Source organism: Lygodium microphyllum, chromosome 1, assembly GCF_053477565.2.
Source record: "Lygodium microphyllum isolate KBCC chromosome 1, Lygodium_microphyllum_v1.1.10, whole genome shotgun sequence".
NCBI lineage: Eukaryota > Viridiplantae > Streptophyta > Polypodiopsida > Schizaeales > Lygodiaceae > Lygodium > Lygodium microphyllum.
In genome coordinates, this window is record NC_141135.1 from 47049923 (window position 1) to 47068254 (window position 18332).

Consider the following 18332-nt stretch of genomic DNA (forward strand, 5'->3'; position numbering starts at 1 on the left):
AGTACAAAGAAATAGAAGAACCCTATATATGGGTCTCAAACCAAACTCAACTAACTAAGGTGGCATACTAACTGAGCCACGAACTAGAGTAGATAAGGATAGCTATCATGTAGCTATTATTCATGGGCGGTGTACCAACCGCATCTGCAACTGACAAGTCGGTGACATAAATACACAACGGTCACCCTGGCGTATCATGAGTGGAGCTCGATATCTCAACACCGAGGGCTAAACTAGGTAATAGTAAAGAATAAGTACTTGATTCTGGGGATAGATGAGCTTCTTGATTGTCTACAAGGAGCAAGGATATTTTCTAAGATGATCTTCGATCAAGATATTATCTGATTAGAATCAAGAATGAAGATACTCCTAAAATTGCCTTCAACACAAGATACAATCATTTTGAATTCATTGTGATGTCATTTGGGTTGACAAATGCTTCAGTCACCACCACCGCCAATAGGTTAATGCATGACATTTTAGACCTCATCTCGATGATTTTGTTCTTGTATACTTTGATGACATCCTAACTTTTTCTAAGGAGGAAGAAGATCATGAACCACATCTTTGCATTTTCCTAGAGACAATGAGAACACATAAGTTGTATGTCAAGAAGAAGAAGTGTGACTTCTTCAAAAGGAAGATTGAATACTTGGGATTCATAGTGTTTGCCAAAGATATATTAGTAGATCATGCAAAGATCAATGATGTTCAAGATTTTCCACCCCCAACCACTATCAAGAAAGTGAGAAGTTTTCTAGGTCTAATAAGATGGTATAGGATATTCATAAAAAACTATGCCCAAATTGCAACACCTCTTACAGACCTACTCAAAAAGCAAGTTGCTATTACTTGGATGCTAATTGAACAATCTAGCTTTGAGCAACTAAAGCATAGTTTGATAATTGCTTGTATCTTAAGGCTACCTAACTTACTCAAGGAATTTGTGGTTGTCCTAGATGCCAGCTCTCTTGCATCGGGATGTGTACTGATGCATGCAAGTCATAATGTAGCTTACTCTTCGAGAAAATTAAAAGTCCAAAAAAAGAGTTATGATACTCATGACCTAGAGTTCTTAGCTGTGATTCATGCTCTCAAATTATGGAGATATTACTTGCATGGAAATAAGTTTTCCATAGTAACAGATCATAAAGGTCTTAAGTGGATTTTTACACAGCCTGATCTTAATATGAGACAATGATGATGGATCAAAATTTTATAGGAGTATGACTTTTAAATTAAGTTCAAACGCGGTAAAAAAATGTAGTAGCAAATGTCCTTAGTCGTAAAGCCTTCCTTAATGCTCTTATCATCACTGAAGAACCATCTAGGGTAGAAACTCTAGCTACAATGGTATCAATGCCAACCAATCATATCATTGAGTTGACTAAGGATGAAGCAAATAAGGACCTAGACTATCATCAATTGTTTTGGGAAGTTCAAAATAAGGAACAAGATCCCAAATTCAAGACTAACTATCAAGAATTCTCAACTGATGAGGACAAAGGACTTGTTTATTTTCGAATGAGACTATGCATTCCTTCAAGTCAAACTCTCAAGAGAAGGATACTTTGGGAAGCACATGATTCTCCTTTTTTAGGACACCCAGGTTATGCACAAAAACTCTTAATTCTATCAGGAAAAGCTATAACTAGAAAAGACTCAAGGGTGATGTACTTAAGTATGTTACTGAATGTCTAAGCTGCCAAAGAGAAATCTAAACGTGTCAAGTTACCAAGAAAACTCCAGCCACTTGACATTCCTAAGATGAAATGGAGCATGGACTTTGTAGTTGGGTTACCTTCTGTGCAAGGAGGATATAACTTAATGATTGTGATAGTAGACATGCTAACAAAGGTCGCTCATCTTATTCCAACCAAAACCAATTACAAAGCTTCATATTTTGCAAGAATTTTTGTAAAAGATATTTTTAGGTTACATGAGTTACCTAAAAGGATCATCAATGATCGTGATTCTCTTTTCACATCACACTTTTGGAAAAGTTTATTTGAAGCCATTGGAACCCCTCAGTACTACTTATCATCCATAAACTGATGAGCATACAAAACAAGTTAACTAGGTGATTGAGGATATTCTACAAGCATATTATTGCAGCAAGGAACCTAAAAGGTAGATTTAATATCTACCCTTAGTGGAATTTGCTTATAATGTCTCCTATCATCGAAGTATTCAGATGACTCCATTTCAAGCACTATATGGTCAAGTTTGTCTTATGCCACTTAATTTTTTCAATCCTATCATAAGGGTAGAAGCTTCAAGAAAAATGTTAGAAGAAATGGATGATCAAATCAAGATTATCAGACATGATATTCAATCTGCCAAGGACTGACAAAATGCATATTTGGAAAGGCAAGAATGAATCTTCAAAGAAGGAGACATGGTCTTTGTCCATGTCCATCTGAAGAAGAGCTCCTCGTCTTTGGGAGAATTTAAGAAGCTAAGTCCAAGATATTGTGGACCCTATAAGGTTCTCAAGTGCTTAGAACTAAGCACCTATAAGATACAACTCCTTGAGATTTGAAAATCCATAATGTATTTCATGTTAGCTTATTGAAAGCATACGTAGCTAACCCTAACCATATCATTGATAATCAACAAGTCATAATACCTAGCTAAGGCATCCTTGAGCTACAACCTAATAGAGTAATTGATGTAAGAGAGAGAAAATTGAGAAGTGGAATCGTTGGAGAATACCTTATCCAATGGAAAGACTACCCTGAAGAAGATGCTACATGGATAGATGAGAATGTTCTATATCAACAATACCCACAGTTTCTCTTGAGATGAGGACATCTCGATTCCTCTAAGGGGAGGGGGATGTAACATTCCCACATCTTGAAAAAAAAAAGGTTAGTTAAGACAAAAATATTAGTTTGTTATAAGTTAGTAAGTTACTTTATACGTTAATTAGTAAGTTAATTTATACGTTAATTAGTAAGTTAGGAAGGTTAGTAATATAACTTATATGTTATATAAGCTATATAATAGATACTTATTATAAAATTTTAAACATTATAATTAATATTTGTTTAAAAAGTGTTGCAAACTAACTAGTTATTGCTACCATAAAGGGCACCACCTCTCCTGAATCTCCTCGATGAATAGGTCGTGATCATCATCATCAACGCCATCATCACTGATGTTAACACCACCATTTTTTCCAAACGTAAAGAGCTCCCACTCTAAAACTGAGAGTGAAGGAGTTATTATGGCAAGAAGGAAGGAGAAAGAGATGGGAAGGGAGAGGTAGCACGTATTCCCTTCTGCCTATATAAATCCATGCCCTTTACTCGAAACGGAAAAGGAAGATTTCGAGAGGTTGAGAGAGAGAGAGAGAGAGAGAGAGAGAGAGAGAGAGAGAGAGAGAGAGAGAGAGAGAGAGAGAGAGAGAGAGAGAGAATAGGGAGTTAGTGAGAATAGAGAGAGAGAGAGATAACTTATTCCCTCTCTCAATCATCGACTAGGAAATCTTCTCTCATGCTCTCCCCTCCCAAGTTCAACCCTCCTTCCTTATCTCTCAATCCCACTCTCGACAATGGCACCAAAGCAATGAGGTGCAAAGACCATGAGAACCACTGCAACCAGCCAAGGAACGGGTATTGCAAGAAATGTATGAGTGCTCGAGGTTGTTGGAGTTTCCAGTACCAATGGAACATTGGATGTGGCGAACGCAATTGTAAGAAATATGAAATTCATAATGTCGTCATGTCGAACCAAGTTACTCACATCTCAGAAATTGACTATTGTTTTCATATCAGTACATAAAATAATAAGGTTTTTAAATTTTATATAAAATGTTCATTTTTGTATTAAATAGTGCACAAACTACTTGTTAGATTGCATGGACAATATCCATATAACACTTAAGTACATAAAATATTGGTTTCCATACTTGCACTTACATGAGAAGATAGCTTTGATCTAGAATGTGCGTTAATGTATGCATAAATTGATAACTACTACCTATGGTTTGTAGTTAAGATTAGTCAAGGTTATAATCCGTAGAATCATGATAGAAAAAGTTGTAGATGGATATTGCATAAGTTATGAAATAGAAACCTACACTACATACTAAACTCTTAGGTAGTTGTGTAGATGGTTGCATAACAAAGAACTTAGTATTATGGAATGATCTATGCAATAGGATATTGTGAATAGAAGTGCAATCTATGCATTAGCTAACACACAAAAGGAATTTCTAATTGCATTGCATAAAATGAGTAAATGACTATATGTGCACTTGAGATCAGTTAAAGTAAAATAGCTCGATATACCTATTGTCAAATGCGAAAATGTCATGTATTGTGAATAACACTTGTTATATAACGTAAAGGTCTATTTAAAAGCCTTCTAAATCATCTCGATAGGTTATCATCGTTGTATTTTTCTAGGTACCAACTGAAGTAAAATCGCTATTTCCTAGGATAGATCAACATTAAGGAAATATTGGATGGAATTACCTACAAACCCCCAAAATTGAAATGGAGGAATATTGTATATTCTTGAAAAATAGTTTATGCAAAGGTATTGCTTATGTTGGGTTAGTTAGCCCTAAGAAGCAAGAAACTCATGCCTTACATAAAAAATTTTGAAAGATATGTGCTCAATACTTCTTTATGGGGAGGAGAATCCTCATTAGATTGTAAGGTTACCTTAGGTTAAGGTCTATCTTGTATTCTGCCCACCAAGATTCCACCCTTGTAACTAGTATTAGGGTTCCAAGATCCCATCCTAGGTCAGAAAGGGACTCTCGTCAGATTCTAGGAGTAATGTGGAATTTACAACTAAAGCCCCCTTTGGCATTCACATTTCCGTACTACTGGATACTATCCTTACGGATAGGCCTTTCCGCTACGTAGCATGGAATTTTGTATATCTTCCACATAGTTGAAAATATTTGTAATGAACTTCTAATATAATAAAGGAAATTACTTTATTCAAGGATTTTTTGAATTGTATGCATGTCTATGAGATAAATTATGTGAAGGAACCTATGATCTTACATATTAATTAAGGAAGTTGGTTGTATATGTTTCAATAAATGTGCTAAAGGTAATTAAAAATCTAAAGATGATACTTTCACCGAAGGAAAGTGGGTGATTGTGACCCTTGGATGGGTGTGTCCAACAGTAGGGTAGTCTCAGTTAGCTAGAAGCTTTCTAAATTTGGATAGAAACAGGAAAACGAAAATGACCACCTAATTGCTATGTAGAACCGACTTGCATTGTTTTAGGGGGCCGAAATGGGATTTTTCCTTATGGGCAAGAGGGTTGACGTGCCGTGCTTCTGTTCATCTCCCATTCTCTTTGAACTAAGTGCAATGGCAAGTCTGCTTTAGTTCGAGTGATCCTATGAGAAGTGGAAACTCGAATTATTGACGCTAGTTGTCTATTACGAAACCTAACTGATTTTAAGAATGTAGAATTTAGGTCGATCCTAGTGGATTCACCTAAAACTCTTGTGTTGCTATGTAGACTCAGTAGGGTCTAAGTGACAAACCGTGTGATACTCCAAGGGAGCGCTAGGAGGTGTTATTTGGAAAACCTACTAATGGACTACAAAAGGCACGCCTTGTCCTAGAGCTTGGCAGGCACGTTACATCAACTTGGGGGTATCCTCTTATGATGTTTATCTTTAGAATGTTTATGGGAAATAACACATTGCTAGCCCACAAACTGTTATGTATCACATTAGCATTGTTATCTACTACATTAGTAAGAAAGTGCAATGCTAGAAACTATAGATCACCCATAATCTATCTATACTTTTTTGATAGCATCACTATTGCTATTCATGGTTAAATATCTTGTATTAAGGCCAAGCAATCCATTACAAAATAAAGACATTTATTCTCAAGTTTCTACATTTTCTTTGCCAAGCAATGACACGTTCAAAGTGGGATGTCCTCATATTCATTTCTCCTTGGGTGATTTCTCTTGTGATGTGTATATTTAAGATGTTTTTGGGAAATAACACATTCTAGGCTCAATACTATTGTGTACTACATTAGCATTGTTATGTACTACATTGTAGCCTCAATATTGTTACGTAGCACATTAGCATTATTATGTACTACATTGTAGCCTTAATACTATTATGTACAAAATTAGCATTGTTATGTACTACATTGTAGCCTTAATAATATTATGTACCAAACTAGCATTGTTATGTACACCACATAACCAAGAAAGTGCATCTCAAGAAATTGCACATCAAGATGTCCTCAAATAATGCTAATTCTGTTGTATCCTCTTGTCTTTCACCTAGACCCTATGATGTGCATGGATGCCTTTTGTTTAGTTAGGATGTATTCCTATGCACCATGGGATCCGGGTTGGTTTCTTATGCTATAATGTAAGATTTTCTAACTTTTGTTTCTTTTACTCTACTTCTAGGCCAATGGAGGTGAATGAAGGGAAGATAAGCAAAGAGACATTCAAATATCCATTTAATCCCTCACTCTTTCCAATCTCCTTGCCATTGCCATACTCGTGGAGTTCTTGTTGCTTAATGATATCCAAAAATTTACAAGGCTCATGAAGGAATTTTGCATTGGAGTGATTGTTGTAGAGGCTTATGAGGATGATTAGGATCTGATTGATGGAAAATAATGCTCTTAAATTCTACCTATAAAAGTCTCTTAAGCACTGAGAGACACTTTCAACTGAAGAGGGAATTTTTTTAGAATGATGAGTTGGTATTGACAATATAGGTAGGGAGACAAAGAAGAAGGTCATCGTGGAGAGGATCCTTAGCTTGGTTCTATCAATTTTTGGTGGATAGATGAAAGGGTTACATAATATGAAGAAAATCCTAAAAATGTAGGGCCTTTTTTTAATTATTCTTTCCCATTTTTAATTGATTGAATATTTCATAGTTTAAAAAAATATTCTCATATTTTCTTCATGTATCATCTCACAAACAATGGTCTAATGGCTCATTTTCGTGGTACAAGGGTTAAGTTTGGATAAGATTTTACCCTTGCATACTATTTTTCCAAACTTGATCCAAACATTGTGATTATCTATCATTCAAAGTATAGTGATGAGCCATCTATTCCAATGACTACTTTCTGAAGACTTTGTCCAAATATTTAGGCTATTCCCATGTACTTGCAAATAAACATAAAGTCATAGTTATTGAGAAGTATGATGTAATAAGATTTGTTGGCTATGCTCTTGGATGCAAAGGCTCAAGGAGCAAATACTCAAGCAGATACTTCTTATGCTATAGTGCTTATGCCCTAGCTCTACCAATCCCTTAAGGAACCCCTCTTTGCAAGGTTATAGGAGGTGAAGACACCTCTTGCAAAAGTAGTGCATTTTTGCTAGAAGATGAAAAAGATAAAGAAGAACATGGGAAAGTAGAAAGTCACAAAAGAAGACGGTTCTTCATCATGTGTATATAATATCCTTAAATGTATATATATAATTTTATAAAGAGTAAATTCTCTCCAAAAAATGTGAAAAAAATCACACTATGTACAAAATCTCATCGAGCTAATGAGAATCTTATTTCTGAGTTTCATATCAATCCTCTATGGTTTTCTCGCTTTCTTGTGTAGTATTGATTGATTTTACACATTAGAGCTATTTTTGATCAAATGAATTGAACATTTCACACAATGATTTTTCTTTCTTAGCCCACAACCATGGATCTTTGCATGCAATGTACAAATATACACTCGTTCTTATGGAATTTTGAAGGATAGCCTCTCGATTTCTATCTTGTGATTCTTGGAGTGCACTACCTTGTAAATGCTTGCCTACACTATTCAAAGTCATAGCTCAACTATTCATCTTATCCCTTGATGGGGGAACTTCTATTCTTCTTGTCTTAGACCAATCTAAGGAGGTCATTCCATTCATACAATACAATTATGGATGATGTGTATTTTCACTCCACCAAAATTTCCAAACATACATTTTAAGGCTTTCAAGTAAGCCTCTAGTTCAAGTGACCTAATGTCTTCTACCACAAGTAGCTCACCTTTGTCTTGTGATGCAATGATGCTTGGGATGTTTGTGTGGTTGAAAATCCATTTGAGGTCTCATGGTTCACTTGAGTTGTACTTATCCACCATAGATGATTCTCAAATTGAATGCTATTAACCTTTTTCTATGATGATAAATACCTTGCATGTTGCAGAGCCCTATTCATGAGTGCAATACTTATATGTTTCATCTTTTGGTGTTTTAATATTTTTGATTCATCTAGTTTCAATACAAATATGAGTTTTCCCTCTATATTCTCCAAAGTCATAGCATATTCATGCACCATTACAACATGAATGCTCTTTAGATCTACCCACGCATTTTTGAATTCACTAAAAACCAATATACCTTTTTTCTTTCCCTTTGTAAAATGCATTGAATCTTTAATATGCTTATAGGCACCAAGGAGCTTTTGTGATCATAGGGTTTTTCATTTTCCTTTGATCTTCTGCAATCATATATAGTCTAGAAAAATAACATTACCGTGTTCGTTGATATGTATCCTTGTCCACTTATCTTGTTATTGAAGCATTATTACATGCTTCCAAAACTTTCCCAAGTTCAACTATGTTTTGAAGATCCTTACTTATCTCCTTTCACATATCTTTTCATGGAGAGATTGAAGTTTTGTAGTAAATTGATAAATTTCTCTTTGTTTTTGGTTTTGGTCGCCTTATGAAATAAAAATTCTTGAAGTCAATAATTATCATATTATTTTTTATTATTTTATTGAATCCCTTGCCTTTAAGAGCTAAATTATCAAGGCTTTTAAAATGCATTTTCTTGGACCTAAAATCACTTGATATTAGTGAGGCTTTCAAAATTTCCACTCAATCCTTTTGTGATTTATTGTTCTTCTTGATCTTAACCATTTCCTTCTTCATTGTTTTTAACTCTATGTCTACCTTGAACAATCTATTCGCTACTTCTCTATACTTTGCCTCCCAAGAAGAATGGTTGTGTGATAAAGTAATTGTTTCAAATTGTAAACCTTACTTACATGTTAAGACTCCAAATGATTGTAATATCCCAAAAAGATATCCTTTTCATCTCTAATATACTTGATAATATCATAATGAGTCTGAAATACATATGGTTGTTATACCAATAGATATATTGGATATAAGACTCCATTTATCCACATATCAATGTACCTCTTGCATTCATATCTCAACCTTGAGGCTTCATCTCTCACAAAGAAGTTTATGGTTCTTTTCTCTCCATGCAAAATATTCTTTTTTCAGAGTATTATGCATATGAATCCTCTTTTTCCTTGGAGCTTCATCCATGTTTCTTGAAAGAAAAAGAGAGTGAAGACATGCAACATTGGAAGGTATTGTTACAAGTGACTACTTAAACCAATGAAAGTGCAAAAACAAATAGAAATTGCTTTAGTATTCCAATTACCTCAATCAATTTCTTACTTCATCTAATCTAGTTGGCATGCTAAGTCTTTTCCAATAGAGCATAAGAATACATAAAACACAAAAGAGTAATAATAAGAAAGAAGACAAATCACTATCATAATGAAAAAGACTCATATATCTCTTACCATGTTAATTACCTCCATAATTTTCTTACTTCTTTTTATTCAAATTGACACAACAAGTCTATTCCAATAGAGTATGCAAATATAGAAAAAAAAAAGCAAGACTAATAGTAAGTAAGAATGAAGGTAAGAATAAAGGCCTATAACCATGAAAATGACTTCTAAAACCATTAAAGTCTCAACATTTCAATTACCTTTGTTAACCTTGTTTCTTCTTCTAATAGAGCATTGGAAATGATATCTCAAGCTTCTTTTAATGGCATGGACAAACACAAAGAAGAGAATGTTGATAAGAGGAGAAAGAAAAGAAACACTAAATGAAACAACAAAAGAATATATAGAGAGCTTGGAGAGACCCTTAAAAAGTGAAAGAATTTAAAAAACTTTAGTTTAAAAATATATAATTAAAACTTAAAAAATAGGTATCTAGAGATCATAATCAAATGTCTTGGGAGATATGGTGCTACTATCAAGGTCTTAGCCAAAATATTTGGGAATGAGGTTATTAAACACAAAAATAAAAGGAAGAGAGAGAAAAGAGAAAGCTACCATCACTATCTAATGCTAATTTGGCTCTAAACATAGAGAAAAATGAGTAATTAGTAATGTGTCCTTCTTTTTCTATTTTTAGCTAGTTAGAATGTGGTTGGGATCTAGTTCAAATCCTCACGATGCCCTTTTGGCCTCAAAATTGGACCTAATTATTTATGCTCTCTCTCTCTCTCTCTCTCTCTCTCTCTCTCTCTCTCTCTCTCTCTCTCTTTGGGTTTCACTATATGTATATCCTCTATATCACATGTGTTCAAAGCCTATTTAATCTATAAATAAATCCGTTATATGACACCCTTCTATATGTAAAAAATGCATAAAGAAGATATTTTAAAAATCCCTTATTTTGAATTCATGTGATACACACACATATTCATGAGTTACCCCCTTGAGCTCTCTCTCTCTTCTTAATCCCATTAAAGAAAGAAGGAAAAAAGATTCAAGAATAGTTATAGTGAGCATTACCATAGTCTTCCATACTTTCTATAACAATCTACCATATGGTTTTTCAATAAGGTTTCATATTCAATTGAGGCTTCTCTTAATCCACTATCACTAGTCCCTTGATCCATCTATCACCATTGCTCCATCACCAAGATATTAGTAGAGAGAAAGAAGAAGAAAAAGAGACTAGAGAAATATAGACCCTCTCCACATCAGTTCCTCATCCTACTCTCTCTCTCTCTCTCTCTCTCTCTCTCTCTCTCTCTCTCTCTCTCTCTCTCCAACTCAATACCTCACTCTCATGCTCTCACCAAGACAAGAAGGAGAAGAAGAATAAAAATAGCTAGAATGACGAGAAGCTTTAACTTTTTGCATCCCTCACTCTCTCTCACTCTCCCTTGATCACTCTGAAGAAGAGGATGAATGACGAGTAGCTTCATCTCTTTAAGTCCCTAACACACTCTCTCTTCCTTGCTCACTCTCAAGCTATGATGAAGCAAGTAAGAAGATACAAATAGAGGAGCCTCTCAAAATCTTGCACACAAAAATATGAGATAGTAAAATATTCATCTTACAAATCATAAACATAGAGTTTGCTTTTGGTTGGGTACCCTCAATCATGTCTCTCTTATTGTGTGAATCTTCGTCTCTTTTTATAGTGCACTGTGGCTTGTAGTCTATCCATGGTGGCCTTGCAAAAATAGTCTTGATAAATGAAATGCCTCTACTTGCAACCTCTACAATGGTTGCATTTCATCTAGTCTTAATCCAAGAGTTACTACAAATTACATGGAAGTGATTCTAGCTCTCCTTCTTTACAAGTTTACATAGAATTGATATCCATAGATACTAGATGAGATTAAATTAATTATTCAATCTCATAGAATTTGAAGTGCATAAATCAAATACAATGAAGTTTCAAAATATTATACCATTTTCTTTAGTATTTCCAAAATTGCTTTTTCTTTGGCTTGTTCCTCTTTGACTTTTCCTTTAATGTGTAGCTATTTTGATTTGTGGTTAACATTTATCCCCTTGCTATTAGCTAACTGGGGGCTAAGTGCCAATCTAATGGCATCCATCCATTTAAGGTATTCCCATGGAGTGGGTAGTATATTTATAGAGGTGAAAACTCAATGGATGTGGAGGTAGTATGAAATTACTCATGAATATATGTATGCATCACGTGGGTTCAAAATAAGATATTTTTAAAATACCATTTTTATATATTTTTCACATACAAAAGGGTGTAATCTAAAGGGACTATTTACAGATTGAATAGAAAAGTGTTATATTTTATTTAGGAAAAATTCACAGATAAGGATATTTATAAATAGGCCTTGAACGTAAGTGATGTAGAGGATATACATATAGTAACTTCCCCAAGTTGCTAGACTTCAATCCCTAAATAATAATGCAACAAGCCCAAGTCTCTCATTTCATACTTAGAGCTCAAAGCCTTTCGATTCTGATGAATCATATCTTCATAGTCACCTATAATAAGAAGGTCATCCACATATAGGACAATTACTACAGACTTTTCACCATCTCTATAAACATAGAGGTTAGCATTTAAGGCACATCTTTTGAAATTCAAGATTTAAAAATTTTTATCTATCAGCTAGTGTCGTGTTGTAGGGGTTTGTTTCAACCCATACAATGTCTTCTTCATCTTACAAAAATTGTTCTCAAAATGGGGGGCCTCAAACCCTAGTGGTTGCACCACGTATATATCCTCCTTGAGATCACTATTCAAGAATACTAATTCGACATCCATTTGGTAAACATGCCACTTCTTATGAGTGGCCACTGCAAGTACTATGAGAATAGTAGTCATTCTAGCAATTGGAGAAAATCATTTTTAAAAATCAAATCCTTCAACCTATCAAAATCCCTATGCAACTAATCTCGCTTTGTATTTTTCTAAGTTGCTATCACCCGAGCATCAACCTTTTACTTTACCTTCTAGACCCACTTGGCGTCAATAATCTTTCTCTTCTCTAGTTGTTCCACTAGTTTCCAAATATTATTCTTCATCATGCTATCATACTCAGCTTGCATAGTTGCTCTCCATGCTAGATCAACAAGTGCTTCTTCCAAGTCTATTGGCTCCATTACTTCTATCATAATCTTAGCCATCAAGACCATATTGACTATGTGAGTAGAAGCCATTTTTTACTTCTCTACTCTTAGAGATATGCTTTTTCCATATGCCTTTTTGTCAATTGTGGTAGGCATAGGATTAATGTGATCACAGAGCTACTTCAGTCATCGTAGCAATGACTTTTCTATTAGTATGATTGCAAGTTGGTGAACTTTTTTCTCATCATCCGAAGATTATGCTTTCTCCTCCTCAGAGAGTAGGGACAGTTCTTAGGATAGGTTCATAGTGGACTACTTCTTTGTTAGATGATAAAGTGGAAGAACTTATATTCTCCTCCTCCATTGTATGTGGCTATTTCTTACACACCACGTCATGGCTCTCTATGATATTCTTTGCCTCTTGGTCATACAATTTGTAAGCCTTTTGCTCATAACTATAAGCCAATAATATATGTTTTATACCTTTTGGATTTAACTTGTTTCTCTTATCCTTTGAAATATGTGTATGATATTTATTTACAAAAGTTCTAAAATGTGAGATAGATAGTTTCTTACCAAAATGGGCCTTGTGAGGAGTTTTTCCCTTAAGAGCCTTTATGTAACTCTGATTAAGAATGCAAACTATAGTATTAATAGCATCTTCCCAAAATTGGTTAGGCAATCCTTTGTCCTTAAGCATACACCTTGCCATTCCCACAATAGTATGATTTCGGCATTCAAAAATGTCATTCTACTGAGGTGTATGAGGCATCATCAATTGATGCTTAATCCCTTCACTCTTGCAAAATTATTCAAACTCCTTCAAGTTGGACTCACCACTAGCATTTGTTCTAAAATTCTTCACATTCTGTCCTATTTCATTCTTCACAAGTTTTAGTCATTCTTTAAACTTATCAAAATCTTGAGCCTTGTCCATGAAGGAAGTACATCCACATCTTCCTCCTATAGTCATCAATGATCAACATAAAATAAGAAGATCCTCCCAAGGTTTGTGTAGGCATTTTACCACACAAGTCAGCATGCGCCAACACTAGAGGAGCATTCACTATATTCTTACTTTCTTGTGAAAATGTATTTCTCTGTTGCTTGCCCATTTATACAAGCTTCACATGGTTCTTTCATTTCAATTTTATTGTAGTTAGGTAAATAACCACACCTTGCTTATGCATCTCCTTTAATATTGCAAAACCAATGTGACCAAATCTTTGATGCCAAAGTTTACTCGTGCCCACACTAGCAGTGGCTATAAGAGCACTTAGCTCATACAAGTTGTTTCTTCTTTCTCCTTTGCCAACAACTTTTCCAACACTATTGATTATTTTTGTCCCTATCTTAGTGAACCTTACCTCACGGCCAATATCAATTATAGAAGCAACTGATAGGCTGATTTCTCTTAATCAAATATTTTTGAGTTTATCATTTGCAACAACAAAGAAAATAGTGCTTGTGTCTTTGGTAGAGCATTTTGCATCATTTTCGACTATCAAAGTGATAGATTCTTGTAGAGGCTTCATAGAACTATATAGGCATTTGTTGTTGGTCATGTGATAGGAGGCACCATTATCCAATATCCATGAGTCAGTGGTATATATTTCTTGCACTGAAAACACACTTTCTCATTGGTGGTCGCCATGAATAACTCCTGAGGAGTCCACCTATAAGAAATCATCCTGCATTCAAAGGATATTAAGAAATACCCTTTCTTTACATAATATAAGGCCTTGAAATGACCCCTTTTACTTTACTAAACGTATATTTTTTTTCAAATTATATTTAAAAATCCATTTTGTAAATATAATATTGTAAATTTTACTAAATATAATATCCTTTCTTTTGAACTCACGTGGTATCTTACATGTTCTATAAGGTGGAATCCCCAGGGAATAACTCCAACTCTGCTTCAATTGTATTTGCTGTCTCCTTCCCTTTAGTCTTCATGATGCCATTCTATTCATTTTCCTTCTTAACATATCAATTTGTAATTGCATGTCCTTTCTTCTTACAGTGGAAGCACTCTCCTGAAACTTTTTCTTACTACCCTTCTTCTTTTTTTCACTGTTGGTAGAGAAACCAACTTTTCCTTTTACATTGGCAAAGAATGCAACATCTCCACTAGTGCTACCTTCTCAAGCTTTAAGTCATAGCTCCTCCTTCTTCAATTCTACTCAAACATCAAAGCTTGGGGTCTCACATGAGTGTTTAGGGTAGTTACCAATCCATCAAACTTTGGTGGAAAGAATCCAAAGATACCTCCAAGATAGCTCCTCACTATTCTTTTGTATCCTAGTGCTATCCATCTGGTCATGTAGATTCTTGATCTGAGTGATGTGAATACTTTAGCTATCTCTCCTTCAACAAACTTCTCTACTGCTAGTTGACTCTCCAAGTTTTGAATCCTTATTTGATTTCACATTTTGTATCGACTCCCCAGCATGTTCCAAGCCTCTAATGCCTTGGTTGTATGTTGAATCAAGGTTAAAAAACTATCAAAATGGCATGTAACTAAGGCACACAATGCATTTGTGCACCTTTTTTTGCAAGCTTGTAGGAGATCTACATTTGGAGAAATCATAACACTCAAATTTGATGGATTGAGATGGGATGTGGCTTTGAGTCAGCCCCCATCGTCGTCTTTAGAAGCTCATAAGAATCAAGGATATTTGAACTTTCAAAAAGTGTAGTTTGTACCATCTAATTTGCCTTTGCTAAAGGTTGTTGAACGATTTCTCAATGTTTAAATTGTCAATATAGCAACAGCAGCACCTAGTGCACCAATATCGCTACTTGATGCAATAGATGTCATTTTACTTCTTTGTGATTGAATCCCTTTTCTTTCGCATACTCTTCACTCCTCAGAGCCCCCTAGGCTTTGATACATTAGAAACTATATGGCATAGCAGACAGAATGTAAGTGAGTAGAGAACACACAACAAATATGAGAATAACATAAGCTACTTTAATTTCAAATGATTTGATATCAAGATGGCTCTATCCACCTGTGTGATTTCACTATGAAGGAAATCTAGATAGATGATAGAGGCAAAGATCTTAAGGGTAGTTGGAAGAGCTCTGACTAGGTGAAATATAAATTCATGATGGCTTTCAAGGGGTCTTTCTTTTATAGCCTAAGAAGGTAGTCTAGTCAAAATATCCAACCATATTATGAGCCTTCTCTAGTCATCCAAGGAGTATTTTAGTGAATATTCTCTTTGCTATTAGGCTAGACACAGTACCTCTCTATCCTTATTTGGGGGGCCAATGGCCAAGGGCCACTTTTGCAGCCCAAAAATGCCAAAATATGAGTCCTTGATAACTCTCACACCCCACAACTTGATGCATTGTGCCTTAAGTTTCTACCAACATAAGTACTCTATCTAACCCAAATGCTAGATCCACAAAGGTCACCTTTTTTCCATTCAGTCACATAGACCTCATCTAGCATACACATTACAATCCAACCAATGTTTGTGCTCACACACGGCTTCTCCTCATAATGGGAGTCTTACATCTTAGAGCACTATGGATCATTGACAGCACCTTATGAGGGTGGGGCATTGAGCATATCTAGTTAAGGGCATGTCTACCTATCAATGTAGTGTGATAATGTTTATGTGAGGTTTATGCAATGTTAATCCCATACTTAAGGATTTAGTGTATAGAAGGGTTGGAATAAGAGTTAGATGGATGTGCTAGAATTTAGGGTGATGGTCTACTAAATAAGCCAAAGATATCGTATCTTTGATATGCCCTAACCTGTGATGTGACAAGAGGATTAAAAGTGGAGTTAAGCTACCAAGTATGTCTAATTTGAGGACCTCTACATGTAGTGTTGTATTGCACCTACTATTATGGTTGGATCCTTTCCTCTCTTTGCTATTTCTTCTTTTTTCTTCTATTTTCATATTTTAAATAAAAATAAGTTAGTTCTTGAAAAAAGGACACAATGTAGATAGCTCTCACTTAAGATGCATTCATTGAGTGACTCCTACAAGGTTATGGAGAATTTTGAGAAGAAAGGATGGAAACAACTACCAAACTAGCTACCCATCGTGTCTTCAAGCAATTGTGTGATGTAAGAAGGAAGAATACATAGATTGAACCGTGCTATGGAAGCATGATCTGTCTTGACATCAAAAAAGATTTCTAGGAGTCCACCTTCATATGTTGACTATTTTTACTTTAGCAAACATATGAGCAGTTGCAATTAATTACAAGTGTTGATGACAAAAAGTCAAGGTATTGTTGAATTTTCTAACATTGACGATATCAATAGATTTCTTCAAATATCCAAGTTAAACACATAGAACACCTTAGGATTCTTGGTGAGGAAATTTTGGATCTTTGAGAAATTGTAGCTTCCATGATCTTCAAGGTTTGATTTGAACCATGTTAGGTTGGATAAGGGTAGTGATTCATATCAAGCCTTGATTGTGGTAAAATTCCAAATTAGGCTTGCTTATCCACCTATAGGAGAACATAAAACCATCTTAGTTTCATCTTCTAAGTATCTTTCGATTGCATACTAAGACATGATTTCTAGTCTGATATGGAAAGCTATTTTAATGACTGAGTTCATGATGTGGATTGTATTCACTTCTTAATGTCTTTCCTTAAGAGAGGTTGAAATCGAATAACAAAAAATAGTGAGGCTTTCTCTAGAGGCCCTAAATGGGACTAAGGATATGAGACCAACTCATGCATTTGTTACAATGAGAGAAGAAAGAGATGGTTTTATGTCTTTTGGTAAACAAGATTTGATGGTTCTAGTGAGATTCTAGAAGCAACCTCTCTTTGAATGTTTAGGAGCATGTTTCAAGGTTTTCCCAAGGGTTAGTAGCTTTTTCCTTAGAATCACAAATAGATAGCTTGGGTTGTTGACTTGAGATGGTACTATGGCCAATGTAGGACTTTTAGCTTCAATATATTGAGTTGTAAGATATGTATATCATTCATGAATGTGAATGGGATACCATAAGAATGATTTACAAGCATATAATTTCTTAAGTCCATATAAGGTATGAGACTATGAGAATCCATCATGATGGACGAGGACAACAATAATGCATGTGCATATGGGGTGAGTTTGGATCTTGAGGGGGTTCACTATATGTATATATACTCTATATCTCATGCATTCAAGGTCTATTTATAAATATCTTTACTTGTGAATTTTGTTAAAATAAAACAAAATCCTTTTTTATTCAATCTATAAACAACTACTATATGTGGTACTTTTCTATATGTAAAAAATGTGTAAAAATGGTATTTGAAAAATCTCTTATGTTGAGTCTATGTGATATGGACATGCATTTACAAGTGACCTTCCCAAGGTTTGAATGAACACAAGGACAAGTTATGAGTTTCTAGCATACGAAGACTTGCATGTGTAGCATATTGGCATCAATGATTGGTATGCACATGACAAGGAGATAATGACTAAAGATTTAATAATAATTTTCTTATCAATAAAATATTTCTTGATAAAAGTTTATGATTTTATGTTTATGTAGTTTTTTTTAAGAGAAACATGGATGGCACCATGATACAAAAGTGATGAGGTTGGTGTTACTAGTGTATGGATAGATGTGGTTGTTGGTAATTTATGCATAGATACAAGTTAGGAGTTGACCCTTCATTGAAAAGCTAGAAGATATTGAAGCTTATATTTTCTG